The sequence below is a fragment of the Diabrotica undecimpunctata genome, chromosome 2 (genome assembly GCF_040954645.1).
Source record: "Diabrotica undecimpunctata isolate CICGRU chromosome 2, icDiaUnde3, whole genome shotgun sequence".
Lineage (NCBI taxonomy): Eukaryota > Metazoa > Arthropoda > Insecta > Coleoptera > Chrysomelidae > Diabrotica > Diabrotica undecimpunctata.
Genome location: NC_092804.1, coordinates 84,278,355 through 84,302,778, shown reverse-complemented (window position 1 = coordinate 84,302,778; position 24,424 = coordinate 84,278,355).

The window sequence follows — 24,424 nt, the reverse complement described above, 5'->3', positions numbered from 1 at the left end:
GCATGTGTTTGTCTTTTTAAAGACGAATTACATGCTATGATCTTTTCTGACGGATATTCTCAAGTTGAAAGTTGATTTTATGTAATCGAATAACCTATCGTCGTCCCAGGAACGCAACTCAACAATATTGGCAATATTATTTTAAAGTCGTCTACTTTAAAATGTATAAATGTATGTCTAAATTGTCAATATAGATGAGGCAGATAAAATTAAATGATTAGAAGAATTTTTCACTAAGTAACAAAAAAAAAAAAACAAAATTTGTTTAATTTACTAATGTTTGTATTTTGAGAACGATTTCCGAAGTGTAAATTGAAACGTCAATAAACGTTCTTTAACCTTTAATTGTGGCTTATTCCCATTTAAATAGTAATTAATTGTTTTGGGGTTACATATTTTTCCAAACTGTCTTTTCACTCCATCTCATAATTTTGGTGCACTTTTTTTAAGGATTATTTGCTATTTTTATGACAATCTATCATTCTTAACGTTCGGTAAAATTCTTATTTGGAGCTAACCTTGATTTATTGTCAACTTCACTTTCATTTCGGTAACGTTCAACAATGTGCTGAACTGTTATTGAAAATTTATTTACCATCTTGGATATGTCTCTTTGGCTATATTCATTTCTATGGTGAGTAATAATTAAATTTCTTTTACTAATCGTAGTTAATAGGCGACCCATTCTTAACCCTTAAATGCCCGTGATATGAAAATAACCATAAATGCCCATGTGGGGTCTCCTAGGGACCCCACTAAAATTTTCAATTTAGTAACGTCATTTAGTACTGACTAAAAGGAAAACACGGTTAAAAATAATTTTAAGCATATTTGAATAATTTTTATTTATTTTTCATACAAAATTAACGGCTTTTCTAGAAACAAATTATTTTCAATTCGAACAAAATTAAAATTAAATAATAATATAAGCATATAACTTTTAGTTGCAATTTTTACATACAATAGTTTTTTCTTCTTTTCTGTGCACCTGGCATATAAATTTTTTGCAAAAAGAGCAAACGGTATTCACTTTTCTGTCACAGTTTCGCGGACACTGGTAACAACGAGCACGTTTCTTAGCTGAATGGACGGATTGAGTTGCAACTTCGGTAGTTGGGTTTACCATTGGTATGCCACAATCTTTTAGAGCAGATTTTACATAGGCTTTATGTTTTATATATTTCGCTCTTTTTTCCATGTTGTTTCGAGCAAGCTCAGCCCCTAATTGTAACAGGAAAATACGTCTTCGTGAAAAATTATTTTTCTTCCAATCAGGATTTTTTTCAATGTATAAAATATAGGCATTTAGTGCACATATGTCTATAATATTCATAAAGAGCCTGAATGGCCAACGAGCAGTTCTTCTTTTACAGGAATATTCCCTAATCAGTTTGTCGGCATTATCAACACCACCCTTGGTATTATTATAGTCTAAAATCATCAAGGGTTTGTTTTGAGAGTCTTGACAAATTATATCACTATCGTGTTGACTTGAAAGAAGATGTACCATCCTGTGTATTTTAGGTATGTACGAAACCATAGCTAATTCTTTAGTAAAAGCAAATATTGACGACTCCGCAGGTCTTTTTGTCAAACTTAGTTGTGGTGGTGTATCAGGTTTATTTTTGCGGACGGTCCCAAGTAAAGTAAGGTTTTTAGATAAAAGATATTGAGCAAGAGGAACACTGGTAAAAAAGTTGTCAGTTGTAATTCCTCTCCAACTGCCATGATATGGTTCCACCAGATCTTTCACAACACGAAATCCCTGATTTTTCTCTATTCTACCACCTGGTAGTTTTCCAAGGTACACCTGAAGTTTTGATAAATAAGATGTTTTAACATCCGCGGCAGCCCAAATTTTTATCCCATAGCGGCAAGGTTTTGATTTTATATATGGTCTAAAAGGACACTTTCCTCTAAAACTCACTAACTGTTCGTCAACGGTTATATGTTCGTATGGTTCAAAGGCTTTGTCACAGTTAGAGACGAACATGTCCCAAATTAGTCGTATCGCCGCTAACTTATCCTGTTTCTTCCGCTCCACCCTGGTCACTTTGTCATCAAACCTCAAGAAACTCGATAATTCTTCAAATCGGTTCCTAGCGAATGCAGCTGTAAAAAATGACCGGCGTATTGAGGTGTCTGTAGACCATATCTCTCGTGTCGATTCTTTCCCACACCTTAAAGCACCAGCTTTGATAAGTGCTCCTAAAAAGCTATCCAGTTCATTGTTGGTAAGTACCGTCCACTCTTTTTTGTTATTCGGATGTTTTTCGTTCCACTCTTGATAACGCCTAACAGCTTCTTCATTAGTATGAAGGCATATGACATTCTTCATCTCTTCGGTCAAAAATAAATTGAAATAGTCTAAAAACGTGTTGGAATTTTTACTATAGTTTGTTAAGCCTGGATGTACATTTATAATATTTTTTTGTTGCCTCTTGGATCTCACGAAAGGTAGGCTATTCCACTGCATTCCAGATTTGGATGTATATGTTGGACCACTAACCTCACTAATATTATCGTCCACTTCGGTAGGTTCTGCATCTGATTCCTCGTCACTGTTGACTTCTAAATTGTCCTCAGTTTCCGAAACATTTTCCTCAAAAACATCTTGCTCTTCGCTATCTGATTCGTCGGTAATCTCATAGTCGAAATCGGAGTCTGATATCCCTTCTTCTATATTTCGGATAATTTTTTCATGTTCTTGGTCGCTTATTGTCATTTTCATTCTCTTACGGTCCATTTTTCAATGTAAACTGACGAAAAATGTTAAAAATAATAAAAATATTCTGGTGCCTCTAAATGCCAATCGGGGTCACAGCGAGACCCCACTTATCTAAATCTCTCTTACAGACCACTGCACCTCACGAATGTTCGTGGTATACTAACAGAAAACGTAGGAGACACGTCCACACAAATACCTGATTGCGCGGTTGCCAAATGTTTCAAATAAAGATATTATGGCCAAAAATGTATGTCTGGGGTCCCATAGTGACCCCGATTGGGCATTTAAGGGTTAAATAATTTTGTTATTTGCCGATTAAATACATTTAAGTTAACATTAATAGAAATCTTTAAATATTATTTCTACGCATATATAATAAAATATGTCTAGTGTCTGTAATGCCAGTGTACTCGGCAAAGTTATTCTAAAAAAGAATACACCTACCGCCTAAATATTTCGTGTTGGTAGCATGTGATCTCACGGGCTATGACGCGGATGACGTGCAACGGTAAGTAAATTAGATGAATTATAAATGTATATTCATTCATATATGTATATTAATCAAGCCAACATGATAATGACATATATAATGACAATATAGACATTTTAAGAACATTTTTTAAAACAATTTTATATATGTGTAATGGTGTTTGTGAAGTACAACTATTTCTGTAATCTCACGACCCGTAAGTGAGAAAATTAATAATTATAACTAGATAATTTTTATATATATATATATATATATATATATATATATATATATATATATAAAATATAAAATATATATATATATATATATATATATATATATATATATATATATATATATATATATATATATATATATATATATATATATATATACAGATTGAACGAATTTAAAACGGAACATAGGAAATCAATGTATTTTGGCTCAACTCCGCTCTAGGTGGTTGGCCAACAAGAGGTTGTCAAATAATTATAATATAAAAATACAATACTTCAGCGGGCTGCTGGATTCTGAACTCATTCAAGAACAAGTCAAAACTCCACCCAAATAGGTTGAAATCACGTATAAAAATTGAAAGCTACTATTGTCTTTATTTCAGCAGTGTTGCCAACCGGACGAAAATGTTCGTTATTTATTTATTTTTGTCACGTTTGATGAGAGAAATCACATGCCATGAAATTCGATCAATAACGAATTCAATAACGACATATTTCAATTGAGTCAATTTATCTTTACCCGTGTGTCATGATTTAAAGCATACGAAATCAGTCGGAAATTTACTCAACGCAACAGCAAGTGACAGAAAGTGGTTATGACAATCTGTGTAAATAAGGTTAACTTTAAGGAAAATTAAGGGCAAAATAAAATACACTTACCATAAAATTTTCAACTGCAATATAAAGTTGGTTGTGAAAATAACTGTTTGTGTAATATAAATAATTCCAAAATGTAAAAACAGGACAAAAAATAGCAAAATAGTCAACAAACTGACAGCCACAAACGTAAACAAACCAGAAACGTCAAAAATTGTACTTACAATCTGAAAACGTCCAAGCGTCTTTTTTGTACCTATCTCTGTTCGATGTACTGACTGTAGAGCGTTCGTAAAAATAACATGTGTCTTTACTTAATAACAGGCGGTAGCTGGTTTATCCTTAGTTTCATGCGTGGAAGACAATGATGCTAGATAAAAAGTATGTGTTTTATCTCGCCAGGTATTAATGACGCACGGCTAAAGATCCGTGGACTCAACTGTATACTTAAGAAGGCACAAAATGGCCTGTTGAAATATAAAAAAGTTTGTTTTTTTTACAAATATTCATATTATATTAATTTCTAGTTAAGTTAGCTGTTGTTTTTATTATACAAGAATCCTAAATTATATAAATTTGTATAATAATTAAGTAAATTAGTTTTATTATAGTACCTATTTGATATTAAATATATTTTGTTCATGTTTTTTTTAATTAACAAGTTAAGTTGAATAAAATAATTTTTTTTAATGTATTTTTATTACCTTTAGAAACTACCAAGATAAAAATTTTTAACATAATTTTGCAAAAATTTTAACATAATTTTGCAAAAATTTTAACATAATTTTTGGCAAAATCTGATAATTTTAGCAGCTGTAATATAATTTCATATCGTGACATCGGCAACACTGACTCCGTGTCACACTCGGCTCTCAGCTCAGTGAGCTCAGCCAGTAATCAATGATCCACGGAAGGAGCATGTCGAACAATTTAAATGGAACGCATATGTTTACGCACCTATCACGTTTTATGCTCGAAAAATTATTTGTAAAATCGATTTACAAATAATTCTTCTTAATAAAATAGGTTTGTAATTGCTTTTTGCCGTAACGGTTTGGAAAATAAAAAATAAATTCATAAAAAAACAAAATATAAACTCTAAAAGAATCTTAAAACTTAGTAAATCTTAAGAGAAACAAAACTTAATTTCTAAAAGAAACTTAAAAGATAAAATTCTAAAAACAACTAAAAGAACCTATTTAGGCACATAATTTAATGGAGTAAAGGTTCAAATAATCCACCTTGAACATCCGAACAATAGGTGAATCTATCATACAAAGAAGCTCTTGTATTTCTGAGTTGATTCGGCGTAACGTCGGCACAATGTTGGATAATTTTCGCCCTTAACTCCATTAAATTTTCGGCACGTTCAAAATTGTGCCGATAAATCTTTGATTTAAGAAACCCCCAAAAAAAGAAATCATTTGGGGAGAAATCTGCTGATCTTGGATTCCACTTGATTGTACCGTTTGTCGCAATTAACCGGTTTGGAAATGTCCTTTGGAGATATTCGGTAACTGCCCCTGTATTATGACTGGGACATCCGTCCTGCTGGTACCAAATATCTCCAAAATTCATATTAGGATTATCATATAGGATTAGCAAGTTGCTGAATAGCCGGAACGATTTGATTTTGTAGCAGTTCGAGGTATTTTGTGCCGTTCAGGTTGCCCTCAATAAAAAAAGGACCTATTACATAATCGCCCAAAATACCCGTCCAAACATTAAGTTTTTGTGGGTATTGTGTGCGCACAGGAATACTTAGATGTTTATTTTCCCGAGACCAATATCGAACAATGGATGGATTGTGTTTCCTGTGAAGAGAAAATGTCGATTCGTCAGTAAATAAAATGTTCTTTAAAAAATTTTCGTCAGCATTTTGCTTTTCCATCATCTCTTCACAGAATACCATTCGTCTAGTATTGTCCTCGGGAAAAAGTTCTTGAGTTGTTTGAACTTTATAGCAACGATATCCATTTCTTTTTAAAATACCTCGAACAGTGTTTTTACTTAAGTTTACTTGTTCAGCAATTTCCCTGCTTGAACACGGCTGGCTGGCCTCAACAACAAAACAAACATCAACTTCATTATTTATACGTTGTTCACTCTTTTGACGAACAGCTGGTTCACCAAGATTGTTACACTTGTGGCAGTTTTGAATACATCCACATTTGCGAAATTTTTGAATTATTCTCTCAACTGTGGAAATCGAAGGAACCGGCCTATTCGCAAAAGAAACAACGAATAAATTAACTATATCTCGAATCGAGCGACCTCCAAAATGCCAAGTTAAAATTTGTAGTTTTTCTTCAATTTTATACATTTTAATATTTTTACGAAAATATTTTATTTTCACGCTACGGACTTACAGCCTAGAATCACTGTGAAAACTAGACTAAACAAGCAGTTATTATGCCGTCAAACAGATGAATATTTTGAGCGGTGTTGCCAATCTCATTCCTCTTGATGTTTTTCAAATAAGGTGTTAACCATAATAACCAAATATTTACAGAAAAGAAAGGAAATAACTACAAACCATTAAGTTTATTTTTGTTATTAGTCTGTTATAGTAGATTGGTAAATACAATGAAAAATATAGGCAAATATTTATTTAAAGATACGAAGAAGATATAACTCTCAAAAAGATCCGCAAATCGGATTATTACACGGCGATTTGGCAACATTGACTTTGGGCGGTGCTAAAGACTATGGTGCGTCCTAAAAGGAGACAGATAGTTGAACGATATTTTATACAATGTCTATCACCGGGTATGGATTTATTTTTGTCCAAGTTTTATATTGGTCCACTATTTCAAATGCAGTTCAAACAGACATATATTAAATTGTATGTTCCGTTTTAAATTCGTTTAACCTGTATATATATATATATATATATATATATATATATATATATATATATATATATATATATATATATATATATATATATATGTGTACATACATATAGTTTAGTCCTACTCTATCTTCTTTAAACGAAATGATGCTTACGGGATTCTGCTTTAAAAATTTAAACAAATTAAGGCAAATGCAACCAGCGAACTTTTAAAAAAGAAAATTAACAATATGAGAACAGCATTCAGAAGGGAGTTGAAAAAGATAAGACAATGTAAAACATATAAAATTAAGGATTTGACCAGACACATAAGTATTTTACTTTTATTTTAAAGTTCGGGTTCGGGAGGTAAAATATACGAGTCAAGTCTGTGGTACTACAATTTGCTGTTATTTACAGCCCAATCCGAATCTGGACTAAAAGGAATGTCAACAGATGAAGGAGAAAACGTAATTGACAATACAATAGTAAGTAATTTATCGCTTTTTTGCATAAACTCATGCGTACAATTATGAATATTCATAGTTATTTTATGTTATCATTTTGTCTTGAAATGGAACTCTGCCTGTAGTATTATAGTAATTTTTAAAGGAATCTCGTATCGTTTTTGCCGACGCAGTTGCATTTTTTTACAGCTAAAATCAGGAAATTTGCTATACTATAAAGGTAATGAAGAAAACATCAACAATGGAGTACCTAAGATTTATAATAAATAAAAAAGAAGTTAAACGCATACAATCTACCAAGGGCATATCAGATACAGTAGCATACACGACGCTTTAATTAAAAAGAACGTCCTTAAAAATCATACAGGTGTACGCTTCAAGTACCTACAGCGATGAAGATATTGAACATTTCTACAAAGACATAACAACAGCTGTGGAAGAAAAAAAATCAAAATTAACGCTAATAATCGGGGACTTCAATGCCAAAATAAGAGAACAACTATATAAAGAAGAAGACAAAGTAGGACCCCATAGATACGGCAAAAGAAATGATAGAGGACATACATTGATGAATTACTTGGAGGAGAATCAACTATATGCAATGAATACATTCTTTAAGAAAAAACCCCAAAGAAAATGGACATGGATTAGTCCCGATGGTGAAACTTTGAAACTAAAAACGAAATTGATTATATTCTCTCAACGCAAAAATCCATGGTTAAAGACGTAACAGCCCTAAATCGCTTCTCATCTGGTAGCGATCATAGACTAGTCCGAGCCAAGCTGATCATTAATAGTAGATTTGAAACAAGAAAGCAAATGGAAAATAATCAGAAATTAGACATGGAAAAACTAAAACAAGAAAAAGAGACGTATGATAAAGAATAAAGGAAATATTGCCGACCAAGGAAGATATAGAACACAAACATATCGATGAAATAATCATGATATTTACTGAAACTCTAATGAAAGTGGGTAAAGAATTAGCACAGACAACAACAAAAAAGAAAGTTTCATATCCCAGGAAACAAATATTCCTATGAACACAAGAAGAACATTACTAGAGCAAGGGGACAGAAATAAAATGGAATACAAAGAAATAAACAAAACTATTAAAAAATATATCAAGGAGTGTAAACGGAGAGTACAGAAAGAAAAGATAGAGAAAACAATTGAAAAAAATAGAAACATGAAGTGCTTAAAGCAGAACCTGGGAAACATACAAATTAATAGCATAAAGAACAAAGAAGGAGTTGAGACCAACAATATAAAAGAAATTTTACAGACAACGCACCAATATTATACAAATCTCTATAAAACAGAACGAAAACCAACCCAAGAAATCCGTAATCAGTTACGACTGAACATAAAGAACGTTAACTCTGACTTACAACCAGAAATCAGTAAAAATGTAATAAAAAAGGCACCCAAAGAAATGAAGAATAACAAATCTCCTGGGAAAGGTGGAATAACTGTGGAAGTGCTAAAAAATGGGGGGAAAACTACAGTGGAAGACCTTTATAAACTAATGAATAAAATATTGAACACATAACAAATACCCACCTCATGGAACGAGGCAATAACACTATTACTGTTTAAGAAAGGCGACAGAAAAGATCTGAAAAACTATAGGCTCATAACGCTACTGAATGTAATGTACAAACTGTTAACTAAACTACTAACAAACAGATTAACAACCAAGTTAGATAATTACCAGTCAAGAGCGCAAGCCGGTTTTAGAAAAAGATTCAGTACAAGCGACCAACTTGTAACGGGATTTAATTAAGCATCAGATTTAAGTATTCTTTTTAATTACGTGACACACATTTGCCAAAATATATTATTTGTTTACGACATTGAAAATATCGGTGTAACTGGAACGCGCTCTGACCTAGTGAAATTTGCAATGTAATCAAAAGCTTATTAAATAATGTGTACAAATTAAACAAGTAAAAACAATAATATATCAACAAGCGCACGTGAGGTAAATAGCTGGAAATCACAGGATTATTGGTATTGAGGGGAGCCTTGTAACTGGCTCCCTATATTCGAGGGTTGGAATTCTTTGGTTTCCAAGCCTTACTTCAAAGGACTTGTGAATGGATGTATCTCCATAGGTTTGGTTCTTCAGTGACCGTTGAAGGATAAGGATTGTTAATGTGAGCAAATATAACTCCAGAGAAATAAAATCACCTTTAGTTTATCGACTTATAATTAACTATTTTTAGAGTAAAGAGGTTCAAAACGACCGTAGCTGACAGTACAGTATCAAATAATTCTTTCTTTATCACACGTAAAAGAGAAAACCGTATTTATGAGAAAAAATGCCCGATTTCGGCGTAGAGAAATATTTTATATGTGAATTGAGAGTGTTTTTAAACTGCACTTGCCTCAAGGGCGTGTGAGAACGAACTAAATAATAATACTTGGTGCGTAAAAGTGTAGATTACCCCTCTTGTATTTAGGTGTGAAAACTATTTAAGAGGCTGTGGTGGCGCCAACAAGTCGGCTATCCCGAGCAAACTTCATAAAGTGACTATTTTACTTATTCTACACTAAGAAAAGTGTAAAGAACTATATTTTTATTTTATATTTTAAAATGATATGTTCATTTCTGGAACATAGACTGCCCGCGTTGAAGTATTTACTTCAAAACGAAAGAAAGAGTGATTTGAGAAAGTAAGCAAACTTAACTTAAATGTAATTTAAGAAATAACTATTCCTAAACTAGAGTAATACATATAAATGTGACAAAATTTAAATTTTTAATTTTCTACTTTGTCCACAGGAAGAGGACAGAGTTTTGTAATGGGTCTGTTAAAATATCCATCTCTAGTCTTTATTTTAACACTACGGACCTTATCGTCCTTACCAGTAAACAATTCAACAATTCTTGCCAATGGCCAGTGTAGGGGTGGAACTTTATCTTCCTTTAATAGAACTAAGTCGTTAACTTCAAGATTCTTCTGTGGTGTTAACCACTTGGGGCGATTCTGAAGTTGATTAAGGTAATAAATTTTCCAGCGTTTGGCAAATGATTGCTGAATCTTCATGTAGTTTTGCCAAATTGTTAATTTATTGTCAGGTATTTCCGTCACTATCTCTTCAGGAAATGACGTAATTGGTTTTCCTATTAGGAAATGTCCTGGAGACAATGTGTTAAAGTCATTTGGATCATTTGACATAGCACAAAGAGGGCGTGAGTTTAGTACTGCTTCTATTTGTGCGAGAACTGTGCTAAAACCTTCAAAAGTTAAAGTGGTATTGCCTAAAAGCCTTAAAATGTGATATTTGGCACTTTTTATGGCCGCCTCCCAAATTCCACCATGATGCGGAGAATGGGCTACAATGAATTTCCATTGGATTTCAGAAGAAGAGAGAAAATTGAATATGGACTCAGAGGTTTCCTTTTGTTTAAGAAATAGTGCAACTTCCCTCAACTGATTTCTAGCTCCTAGAAAATTAGTGGCGTTATCTGAGTAGATAATTTGTGGACAGCCTCTCCTACTGATGAATCTTTTTAAAGCAAGTAAGAAACTTTCGGTAGAGAGACCTGTGACTAATTCGATGTGCACTGCACGAGTAACCATACATACGAACAACGCTATGTAGGATTTTATTTTTGGAGCCTTTCTTAAATTGGAGCTTTTTATAAGAAATGGACCACCAAAGTCTAGACCAACATTGGTAAATGGAGGGGAGAAACATGAACGTTCCCGTGGTAAATCAGCCATTAACTGTGTGGCTGTCTTTGCTTTAAATTTAAAACAATCGTGACATTTATTAATTATCCTTTTAGTTTCTTTGAGACCATTTAGACAACAATATCTTAAACGAAAATTGGAAAGAGTATTTTGAGGGCCTGCATGACATAATCTTATATGTTCTCTATGCAGCATTAATTTTACTATGTGATTATGAGAGGGTAGAAGTAATGGGTACTTCTGTTCATATGGGACGTCTGAGTACCTTAGACGACCACCTACACGAATAATTTGCTGATTATCTATGAATGGGTTGAGTTTTAAAATTGTTCTATTTGAAATTATCTCCTTATTTTTAAGACAAGAAAATTCTCGAAAAAAGTGTGCCTTTTGCAAAAGTTTTATTATTAAATTTTCAGCATTTTTTAATTCTGAAACAGAGAAGGGTCCAACATATTTTTCATTTGGAAACTTGAAATTGTGAATGTACCTGAGAATAAGTGCGATACTGCGTTGTAGTTTTGAGAAGTTTGAAAATTTGAGAGATAAATTTTCAATGAAACTTATTGGGCTTTCTTGTGCTAGATGAACTATTTTCTTTTCCTCGGGTATTTTACTTACATTTGGTTTTGAATCATAAGAAGTTAAATCTAAGTCATAATTAAGTAGAAATGAGGGACCTTAAAACCAAAATTTTGAGTTTAGAAGTTCAGGAGCAGACATGCCTCTTGACGCAATATCTGCGGGGTTTTGTTTTGACTTTATATATCGCCACTTAAATTGTGGGTTTCCTTGTATTTCAGAAACTCTATTTGCAACAAACTGTGACCATCTCGAGCTATGTGAGCCTAACCAAGCAAGTACGATTTCTGAGTCCGTCCAGCAGTTTATTGAGTCTATTTGAGTTAATTTATTATTTAGAATTTCAACTATTCTTTTAGTGAGTTTGCTGCATAAAACAGCACCCATAAGTTCTAACTTAGGTAAAGTTAATGTTTTTATTGGAGCTACCCTACTTTTAGAGGTGATGAGTGTGGAAGAGACATTCCTTGAGCTATAAGTAACTCTAATATATATGCAGCTGGCGTATGCCTTTTCACTAGCGTCGGAAAATGCGTGGATTTGTATACTACATACATAATTTTCAATAAAAAAAGGTCTGTGAATTTTTAAATGTTTTAGTGCTGAAATAGGTTTGAGAAAATTTAACCATTCATTTAAGAGTGTAGAGTCTAAACTTTCATTCCACTGAATTTTTGAAAGCCAAATTTTTTGCATTATTATTTTTGCAGTTACAATTACAGGATTAATTAATCCCTTGGGGTCGAAAAAACTTGCGATTATCGAGAGCACTTGTCTCTTAGTGTAGGAATCTTTTATTTCGATTTCTGGTACTGAAATAGAGAAACTATCTAATTTAGAGTCCCAACAAAGATCTAATATTTTATTAGAATGATTTTCTGGAGATATGACATACGTGGAGTCAGTTGAAAATTGTGAAATATTTTCTAAAAATTGTGGTGAATTTGAACACCATTTGTGAAGAGATATGCCTGCCTTTTGTAGCAGTGCAGTGATTTGCTCATGCGCAAGTGTGAGTGTTTCAATACTATTTGTACCATATAATATGTCATCAATATAGCAAAAATTAATGAGCATATCATGAGCGAGAGGATATTCTTCCTTATGCATGTTTGCGAGTTCAATTAAACATCGTGTGCTAAGGAAGGTAGCTGGTTTCGTTCCATAGGTAACCGTTTCCAATTGTATACATTTTAACGGCTCCGAGGGAGAGTTGCGCCACAAAATATTTAATAAGAAAGTTTGGTTTGGGTTTATTCTGATTTGTCTAAACATCTTTTTTATATCAGATGTGAATACATACTTGAAGAGTCTAAAGTTGTCTAAAGTGTCAAATAGTTCTGGTTGTGTGGTATAACCCTTTAACATAATATCATTAAGGCTAAAACCAGAAGTGGTTTTCATGGATGCGTCAAAAACTACGCGCAAACGAGTTGTGAGAGAAGTGTCTTTTTCTACACTGTGGTGAGGCAAGAAATATTTGTTTTTTGAGTGTACATTCTGCAGAGACAACGGAACATATTTTGCATGTCCTAATTCAACATACTCGTCTATAAAAGATTTATATTGTTTGTAAAGAGAATCATTTTTTGAGAATTTGTTCTCCAAATTTAGAAATCGCCTTCGCGCCATTTGAAAAGAGTCGCCCAATTTATTATTTTCATTAGGCGTGCATAGGGGTAAATCTACTTGGAACTGTCCATTCGGTAGGATTTGTGTTGTGGCTTTAAATATTTTCTCAGCCTTTTCATCATCAGGACGTAAATGCTTTATTTCGGGAACTTCTTCAATGTCCCAAAACCTTTGGAGAAGATTATTTATATTTTCTTCTTCAGTGTGAGATTGAACAAATAAAGAAATATGATTCGAGTGTGAATAGTTACAGTTTGAGCGAGAGTGCATCTTTTTCTTAGATGAAACTTGTGGAGATAAGTTACCGAACATGACATATCCTAAATGAGTGTTTTGAAGCACCGGAAGACCTGCTCCAATATGAATTAAACCATCCTTTAATAGATCACAGTAAATTTCTGCACCTAATAAGAGATCGATTCTCCCTGGGGAGGAGTAAGAGGGATCACTGAGCTTTATGCCAGCTGGTATTTTTATTTTGCTACGATCTAGAGGTACCTGAGGTATTTTACACGTAATATTATCCAAAACTGCACATGATACTTCAAATTTCATATCATTGTTTTTATATGGGAAAAATTCAATGTTTACCATTTCATTTGAGATGGAACAATTTTGAGAGATTGTGGAAATTTGTAATCTTTTATTAGTGGTAGAGTAATTTAGTTTATTTACTAAATCTTTTGTTGCAAAACTCGATTGAGATCCATTATCGAGAAGACATCTTGCATGTACAGTTTGTCCACTTTTAGAGTAAATTGTTACCAGCGCTGTGGCTAGCAAAACTTCGTTTTTTGGATTGAAAGTTGAGAGAGAAGAGATGCAAGATGAATTTTGACTTTGTGTGCCTGAGAGTAGACAATATTCATTTGTCTAAGTCCTTAAGTGAGTAGAAGTGTTTGGTGACTCATTATATGAATGTGGAGAATTAATTCTTTGAGTAACTTGGGCATTATTACTCCTTTGAGGAGCATGAAAATGACCTTGAGAGATATGTGGTGCACTATGGCGAGTTTGTGAATCACCCTGTATACTTGCGGACGATTGAGAGGTTTGTGGTGCATTAAAGCGTGATTGTTGCCTATTGGCGTGACTTTGATTACCATCATGTGAATTTGAAGCACTTTGATTGCTTCGAGTGGGAGAGAATAAATTATTTTGATGAGTGTGAGAAAAATTATTTTCTTCATGCAGAAGTGTATTGTGCTTTTTATTGCAAATTTTACATGTGTATTTAGAGATGCATTTATCAGTAAAATGCTTAGTGCCAAAACAGTTTCTGCAAAGCTGTGCTTGCTTTACAAAATTAAACCTTTCTCGAGAATTTGTGTCTTTAAATAAGTTACACTGATATATTTTATGACCAGTTTGTTTACAAAATATGCAATTTTCATAGCTAGATTTATTATTATTTATAGTGGAAATATGAGCAGTTTTTTGAGTGACTTTATTAATAAACTTTGACTGAGTTTCAGTGTAATTAAGTTTCTCTAAAACATCACATCTTTTTTCTAGAAATTCAAAAAATTGATTGAGTGTTGGAATATTCTTAGAACCTACTTCATATTCAAAAGCCTTGTGAGAAGCAAAATCTATTTTTTCTAAAAATATTTCTATTAAAAGGAGGTCCCAATGTTCAATTGGAACTTCGAGATTACTAAGAGCTTGAAGCGTTTGCTTCGTGTGTACAAGAAAATCTCTTAGTACCTGAGGAGTGCATTTAACTAGAGATTGAGACTTTAACAGCTTTTTTATAAGAGTACTAATCACTCGTGATTTGTCATCATATCTTTCTTTTAGGGTTTTTATAGCGATAGCAAAATTTGCATCTACTACTTCGATACTGCTAATTAAGTTTAAAGGTTCTCCTTTGAGGAAGGATTTTAAATATATAAACTTTTGTACATTATTTAAACTTGAATTGTTTGTGATCAGAGTTTCAAATAGTTGAAAAAATTCATTGAATTCTGAGAAATTGCCGGTAAAGGTTTTCATGCTAATTTCAGGCAGCCTCGCACTGGAAACAGCATTATTATTTGAGCTAGGTACTTTATTTTCTGTTAAATTTAATTCTATTATTTTTCTCTGCAAACCTTTGAGTGTGTTGAAGTATTTTTCTTCAACATTTGCTCGATCAGCTGATTGTTGGTCGCTGTCATCAGTCTGTTCGATTTCTAATTGAATTTGTTCATATTGTGTGAAAAAATTAAAAAGTTTTTCTTTCCTATTTTCAAAATCAAGTATTTCGTTTTCTGTGTCTTTATTGGCTATAAACCATTCTGAGATACGTGTAATTGATGCTTTAAGTGATTTGCGCTTTTTCTTTAAAGCTTCCATTTTTTATTTAAAAGTGAATTTATTTGCAAATATATGCTGAGCGAGAAATAAGAATCAATGATTTTGTTTAGTGTAAATGTCTTTTTCAACTAAGACGCGATTTTAATTTTAATAGAGTATTTTTACTAGAGTGATAAACAAATATTATTCGTGAGAGCGGGCTGTGAGACAATCTGTATAATAAACAATTGTCAGCTATCTTTAGCGATATTGAGAAGAAAGATCTGTTGTCAAATCAAAGCCATTAGTTAATATAAATATTAATAAACAAATAAAAGTCGAGACAAATGTCTATCAATATAAATTACGTGCATGCAGTAACTATAGAAAATATAGAAAGAGTTTTAACCTCACCAAATGTTTTTCAAGTATCCAATTTAATTACCGCTGTCGCTTACCAGCACATTTCACAAAACACACGTCTCTAATCTTGAACGAAGGTCAACTTGTGCAATCTTTCTTCTAGGGACGAGAAACCATTATTCTTTCTTCCTGTTGCTCTCCGGCGTGTGTAATCCTTTTCTTTCTTCAGTCCTGTTTCATCAAATAATCTGTGCTCGATAGGACCACGAATGAGGGGAGCCTTGTAACTGGCTCCCTATATTCGAGGGTTGGAAATCTTTTGATTCCAAGCCTTACTTCAAAGGACTTGTGAATGGATGTATCTCCATAGGTTTGGTTCTTCAGTGACCGTTGAAGGATAAGGATTGTTAATGTGAGCAAATATAACTCCAGAGAAATAAAATCACCTTTAGTTTATCGACTTATAATTAACTATTTTTAGAGTAAAGAGGTTCAAAACGACCGTAGCTGACAGTACAGTATCAAATAATTCTTTCTTTATCACACGTAAAAGAGAAAACCGTATTTATGAGAAAAAATGCCCGATTTCGGCGTAGAGAAATATTTTATATGTGAATTGAGAGTGTTTTTAAACTGCACTTGCCTCAAGGGCGTGTGAGAACGAACTAAATAATAATACTTGGTGCGTAAAAGTGTAGATTACCCCTCTTGTATTTAGGTGTGAAAACTATTTAAGAGGCTGTGGTGGCGCCAACAAGTCGGCTATCCCGAGCAAACTTCATAAAGTGACTATTTTACTTATTCTACACTAAGAAAAGTGTAAAGAACTATATTTTTATTTTATATTTTAAAATGATATGTTCATTTCTGGAACAGGTATTATTATCGATGTTGTTAAGAATGAAGAATCAAGAGAACGGTCTAAGTTAGTCAAAGTCAACTGAGTACTATCTAGTATTGTACTTAGATAACTAATAAACTAAATCATGAGTATCTAGTGTGTTTTAAATAAATCTACTATACGAGACGATAAGTGAAGCATTATTTATTACAAACTGCTTACGATAAAAATATTAATTGAAAAGGCCAACGAATATCAAATCACAATGTATATGGCATTTGTAGACTTTGAAAAAGCATTCGATAAGGTGGAACATTGGGCAGTAAAGAAGTCTTTATAAAATGGGAGAATAGACTATAGATACACGGACTTAATTTCCAATATATATGATCAAGCAACAACATCCATTAAAGTAGTTGAACAAACGGAGCCCATTAAGATACGGCTAGGAGTCAGACAGGGTGACACTATATCACCCAAACTATTCAATCAAGCTTTGGAAGACGTTATGAGGAAATTACAATGGGAAAAAAGGAGTATTAACATAAATGGCCAATACTTGAATCACTAGAGATATGCAGACGACATTGTATTAATAACAGATAAAAGGGAAGAATTACAAAATATGACGGATGCATTAAATAGCGAATCAACAAAAATAGGTCTACAAATGAATTATAATAAAACGAAAATTATGACCAACCAACCAGAAGAATTAATAATTACAATTGCGCAAACAACTATAGAACAAGTAAAAGAATATGTATATTTGGGACAACTAGTTAAATTAAATAAAGAAAATCAGATCGGAGAAATAAAGAGAAGGATACGGTTGGCTTGGGTATCCTTCGGAAAAGTTTCCCATATACTAAAAAATAGAAAATACCCCAAGAGTCTTCAACCAATGTATACTTCCTGTTCTCACCTACGGTTCTCAAACTTAGACATTTACAAAGGAAAACATGAAAAAAATAGCAAAGACCCAAAGAGCTATGGAAAGGCAAATACTGAACATCAGGCTATCAGACAAGAAACAAAAGTGACCGATGTATTAACGCAGATAGCAAAACTTAAGTGGAAGTTCGCTGGACATATCATAAGACAGAAAGACGACAGATGGAGTAAGATACACTGGAGACCATATAGTTACAAAAGAAAAAGAGGAAGGCCACAAATGAGATGGTCATATGACTTGAAGAAACACGCAGGCCCGAAGTGGATACAATAGAGAGACGTGGAAGAATGAAGAGGAGGTCTATGCCCAAAATTGGACAGCAAGGGCTGTATAGATAGATAGATAGTTAGTTGCATTTTTTGACTGTGTTCTTTCCAAAATTATGAGGTGGCCTGTTTACCTCCATTCACCTTGCACGAGAGCACTAGTGGTATCTTCCCGATCCAAAACTGTTTCTGTTAAATAATTTCTTGTTGTCCTTTTCCGTAAGAAATTATGAAGTGCTTAACACGCAAGAATAATGCCATCAATTTTGTCAACAGTGATGGCAATGGATTGTAAAATATTCTAAATCGTGCTACTAAGATGCCAAACTCATTTTCAACTACTCGGCGAGCCCTACAAAATCGTCACCAATAAAGATATAAGGCAATGCAACACCTGTATTATTAAATTGGACTGGTTTGGATATATTCAATGTATTTGCCATCAAACGCTTATATATTCCCGTTTTTATTTTCCATATTCCTACATCTGATACTCGTCCGTTGGTGCCAGTGTGAACATATAAAAATTCATAATTTCACAGCCACCTAAAGTTACAAGCCGTGAAGTAAAAAAGGCAACGTCGCAACATATGATTAAATGAATAATGAAGTAGTCCCATGGTACTGAAGTAGTCCTATGAAGGAGAAATTGTGGTCCGTTTTGTAACCCGAAATATTTTAAATAATAATTCATGGATCTCTTTTTTAACATTGCACAAATAAGAGACATTTTAATTAAATTTAATAAAAGGAAAATATGAAATAAATAAGTTAAACCTGTTAATAATAATATTTATTTTCCATACTTACAAAGTTTAGAAATGTATAGGAATTGTAAATATTTATAATTTTTAAAACCTAGAGTTCTAATTAATTGTAGGTAGTATGTAACAAATTAACAGAAAATACAGGTATGTACTCAGTATACAAACCATAAAAAACGCATAGAGGAGAGTCGTAAATCAATCATTATAAATTACAATATTCTTGTAAAGAACCTATAAAAAACAATTTTAATTAGAAACTTTTCTAGCTCAGTGCACAACTTTTTATGTCTCATTAGTTTTATTGATATTACAGTAACAAAGGAGAGGCTACATTAACACTGTAATTACTGTCATTAGTTAAACCAATTCCATTAGGCAGCATTTTCCACTTCTCAAGCCAAATCATAAAGTTTTTCAAATAATTAACCTTTTTATCATTCGAAAAATTAAATACAGGAGTGCAGTAATCATTAAGTTTGTGCAGACCTTCGAATTTATTTTTAACATTTACTATATTCCACCATGTTTTAATAATTTTAAGAAAATTACCTGTACCTATCTCTTATCGTTGAACCTTTATACTGTAAACCCTTTTTTACATACATCTCATCTATAAATATAAATAAACCCACAATTTTTTCTCTGTCTGAAAGAGTTGACATTCTATGTGTTAGGTAATGCTGATTATTTACATTGTCACTTGGAGCAATATTTAAGGAAGAAGATATTTGGTGGAAATGTCTTTTTGAAGGAAGTAAAAGGTATGACCTTAAACTATTATAAGTGGATGGAGACTGATTATAAACAGATAGAGAGAATATAGATTGTCTCAAACTGACTAGGCTGTGCAGGGTAAATGCACAACATCGATGCCATACTTGTTTACAAACTTGTACTAAAATAAACGTCACTTCTTACTACTTAGCCTAATCCATCTTTTGTGTTGAGGGTAGCTTAAGTACTAATGCCCACTAACGATCCTGCTTGGCTTCCTTCTGTCAGTGGTTCTTAAACATAAATAATATTTGCTACAACATACTTGGGTTAAATTAAAATAAAATAGTAATTAAGAAATGCCTTTTTTTATGTATCACACAAGCAGTTTGTTTTTAATTCTACAGTATGTGCTAGCGATACAAACCATTTGTTTATAGATTTAAATAAAATCGAATAAAATAAAACTAAAATATAAAGAAACATTTTATTTATGTATTGTTCCGTTCAAAAGTTAAGGGGGGAAGGACTTTTAAAAACCGCACTGTATATGTTGGCAGTAACAAAACGTAGAAATATCCGAAAATAAAACTAATAAATAAGTCGAAAATAAAAGAAGTATTATATTTAATGTCGTGTGCAAGTAATCGTAATTGTACACCATTATATTTAGTTCCTTTTTCTGTCAATCGCTGTGACATTTAGTTTCTGCTTCTCTATCATCACCATTATTATTATCGTCACTGTCATCACTATCTCCGTTATTTATATTTATAATAATTGTTTTGATATCATCCAACAAATTGTCAATTTCCCACATTTTTTTTTCTGTTGCTATTACGTGGCTTACGTAGTTTTTCCATTTCTCTGGCGTAATGACCTGGTACGCTGCTGTAATTAAATTTCGCATTTCAGCTTTAAAATTCGCGTTGCGCCCAGCTATATACCGTTCCACTTTACTCCAAACCATTTCGATGGGATTGAGTTCACAGTGATAGGGTGGAGCCTCAGAATCTAACATTGTGCTTTTTGGCAATATCTTCTATTATGTACCTGTCATATTTTCCTTTGAAGGCCTTGTAATAACTACATAATACTGATAATTACTAATATTCATTATTATCTGCCTCTCTGAAAGTTTCCGAGCTTTTCCACGTTTCCATTGAACAATTTTCTCCATTTTGCGGTAAAAATTCGGCGTCAAATATAACAATAGCCAACAACAGAAAATAACAATAATTACCAACAGCAAATCACAACAACAACCACCACCAAATAATAACAATAACAAAACAGTAACAGTACATCCAAGATGGTACAAATAATCGTAACTCGAATATGTTTACGTGCTCCGAAGAACAAATAAAGACTAATTAAGGCCCTGGATGTATCAAGCGTTTAAACATATTCTGTACAAGAATTACTCTAATTGCTTCTTAATTACTGAATAACTTAGAAGAAAGTATTTGCAGTTGATCAACCAAATCAACCAAAATTACAAATTCCTTACACATTATGGCAGTAATTAGCACTGCAGGGACATAAATAACATTTTAAATTTGGCAGATAGTAGAAATTACCGGAATTATTTTAAACTTTGAAACAAATGTTTATTTAATGCACATTTTATTATACTACTGCTACTAATAAAAGATAAAAGTTAATTAGTTACTATTAGAAACAAATAATGTACAGTATTATGTAAAATTATTAGCAAACGATATTTGAAAATTACATAAAATTGTACGTGAGGACTTGTTGAGAGCTCCTGGTTTATTCCGTTTATTTTGAAAGATAGACAATAGAGAACGCCATCGCTCACTGCATAAAACTGGCAACGTCTTTGCCAAATTCCCGTAATACAAAGTATAGCAAAATATTAATAGCATATTGTATTCTATTCTGAAGCATCAAATTTAAATAATCTTTAATTAATTGTAACATGTCTTGATATTTATTGACATTTTCTGCATTCTGCAACTAAGAAAGCAGAGCAAATATTTTTGTGAGCATTTTTTACAAAAAATTAAAATCTGTGCTAAATGTGTGTGTAAAATCAGAATAGGAATGAGGAACGTACTGAGTTAGGATATTTTATAGTTGAGACCATCTGTCACAATTAACTTTAAATCTTGTCACTTAACAAATTTTCACCTATATATACAGTAATTTTTAAATTTTTAGAAATTTTAACACTAGGTACTTAATATCTTTAGACAAATGTCATATAAGCTACTACATTCTTGAATGTTTAAAAAATAAAAATAGACACTGGCATTCGTCACTTTTTGATTCCACTTTTTGATCATAATCCATATCTGTAAAGCATGTTGTTGACTTAAAGTTAGTATATACAGTATATTCCGTATGTTTTTTAAACATCATAACGGAAAATTATTTTCTGAGTATTAAAGAACCATCTATGGATATCATATATTTTTACGCATATATATCACGTTCTACGGGACATTCCATGTTTGGCACGTTTCTTTGTTTAGTTTTCTCTCTCATTCTATTCGTTCAATCCCTCCCCTTAGGTCACAGGAGCAGTATCAAGAAGCAGTGGATGTATGCAATGAACGGGAGACATACATGTCTAACAGTGAACGTTGGGGCTTTTTCGCGTATACCATATGTAGAGCAGTTGACTAAGTATAAAAGTGGACGTACAGAGATGTATGTAATATGTCACGTAATATGCTACACACCTCGGTGCGTTAATACGTTTTTATTGCTACCAGTTTACGGTGTTGTTATATGCGGTGTTGTTATATGTTGTTATATGTTTGATTTGCCTCCACCATCGTATTCTGTCCGTTAAATCTTATCACTTTAGGCTCCGTTTGTCACAATTGAACCAATAGGAGAGAAGATATGTAACTAAGACCCTTTTGACATGCTACTGTATTTGATTTTCTGTACAAACGTAATTTGTGACGTACAACCCCTCAAATGATAGGATTTAACCAATTAAATACAATAAGACAGAAAAATCAAATATAGCAGCATGTGTAAAAGGCCTTAGTTATATATCTTCGTTTTTAAGTCCAATGGTGAACTACAGTATCTCAAATGGTAGGATTTAACCAATCGAAAACAATGAAATAGAAAAATTAAATAAAGCAACATGTCAAAAGGACCGTAGTCACGTATTTTCAATACTATTAGTCCAATCGTGACGTATAGTACCTCTAATGATAGTAATTAACATAAAAAATACAATGGGATAGAAAAATCAAATACAGCACAATGTCAAAAGGGCCTTAGTTGTGTATCTTCGGTTCTATTAGTCTTATTATGACGTGCAGTACCTCAAATGAAAGGATTTAACAAATAAAATACAACGAGGTATAAAAATAAAATGGAGTAGCATGTCAAAAGGGCCTTAGTTGTGTATCTTCCATCCTATTAGTCCAATCGTGACGTACGATACCTCAAATGATAGCACTTAACCAACAGAATACAATGACGTACAAATCAAATACAGCAACACGTCAAAAAGGCCTTAGTTACATATCTTCGTTTTTAGTGGCCCAATCGCGACGTACAGTGCCTCAAATGATAGGATTTAACCAATCGAATACAATAAGACAGAAAAATAAAATACAACAGCCTGTCAAAAGGGCCTTAGTTATGTATCTCCGGTCCTATTAGTCCAATCGTGATGTTTCGTACCGCAAATGATAGAATTTAACTAATAGAATACAATGAGATATAAAAATAAAATAGAGTAGCGTAGCAAAAGAGCCTTAGTTATGTATCTTTGATCCTATTAGTCCAATCATGACGTACGGTACCTCAAATGGTAGCATTTAACCAACAGAATACTACGACGTAGAATTCAAATACACCAACACGTCAAAAGGACCTTAGGTCTATATATGCTATGTTAAAAGAGCCTTAGTTGCATATCTTCGGTCCTATAGGTCTAATCATGATATATAGAGTCTAAAATGATAGGATTTAACGTAGATAATATGATGGTGGAGACAAATTAAATATGGCGGCATATAATAACACCGTAAACTGGCAGCAATAAAACGTATTAACGCACAGAGGTGTGTGGCATATTACGTAACAGGATTTAGCGAATAGCATACGATTACTTCATACATCTCTTTGCATACGTCCACTTTTAATTAACTGCTGTACATATCATAAACGCGAAAAAGCTCCAACGTTCACTGTTAGGCGTATGCCTCTCATTCACTGCACACATTTACTGTTCCTTGACCCTGTGACGTGAATGAGATAGCATTTAACAAATAGAATGGCAGAAAACTAAACAAGACAGTGTATCAAACGTGGAATGCGTCGTAGAATGTGAAATATTGGCGCAAAATTATATGATGGTCATAGACGGTTCTTTAATACCCAGCAAACGACTCCTTTGTAAAAGTACATAGGCAGCATCTGTGCGGGGAAAAGTCGATCATTCGTTTTATAACCCAAAAGAGGGCAAAAAAATATTCAACGTTAAAATGTGATATAATGTAACAATATGACAAATCTTTCCGCGAGAATGCACGCCTGTGTACCTTTACAAAGGGAGTCGTGCATAACCTTTAAGTTGATTGTAATACATAACTGCAACTTGACAACTTGGGTCAGTATATACAGTGCATTCGGTACGTTTTTTAAACGTGATTAGGAAATTGTTGACTGGAGGCTATTAAAAAGTTCTTAAAATTTTTGCGGTCACCGCCTTTTCTGTAACTGCAGTGAATATTGTTATCCATTTAATTTTTTTCCTCAGTTAAATAATTCCTGCTGGTATTTGGTCTAAGCTTACTTCTTTTCCCCATTCAAGCTATTTCATAGCTAATTCTACTTCCTCTTTATGGTACCCTATTCACCTGTTTTGGTAATTTCCGGCTATTTCATCTCTTATAACATAAAACACTTGTTTCAGATATCTTTATCGCTTTTTCTTTTTTTATGGATGAATATGCTGCCATTTTCATCTTCTACTATCTCATATGGAGCTACACGA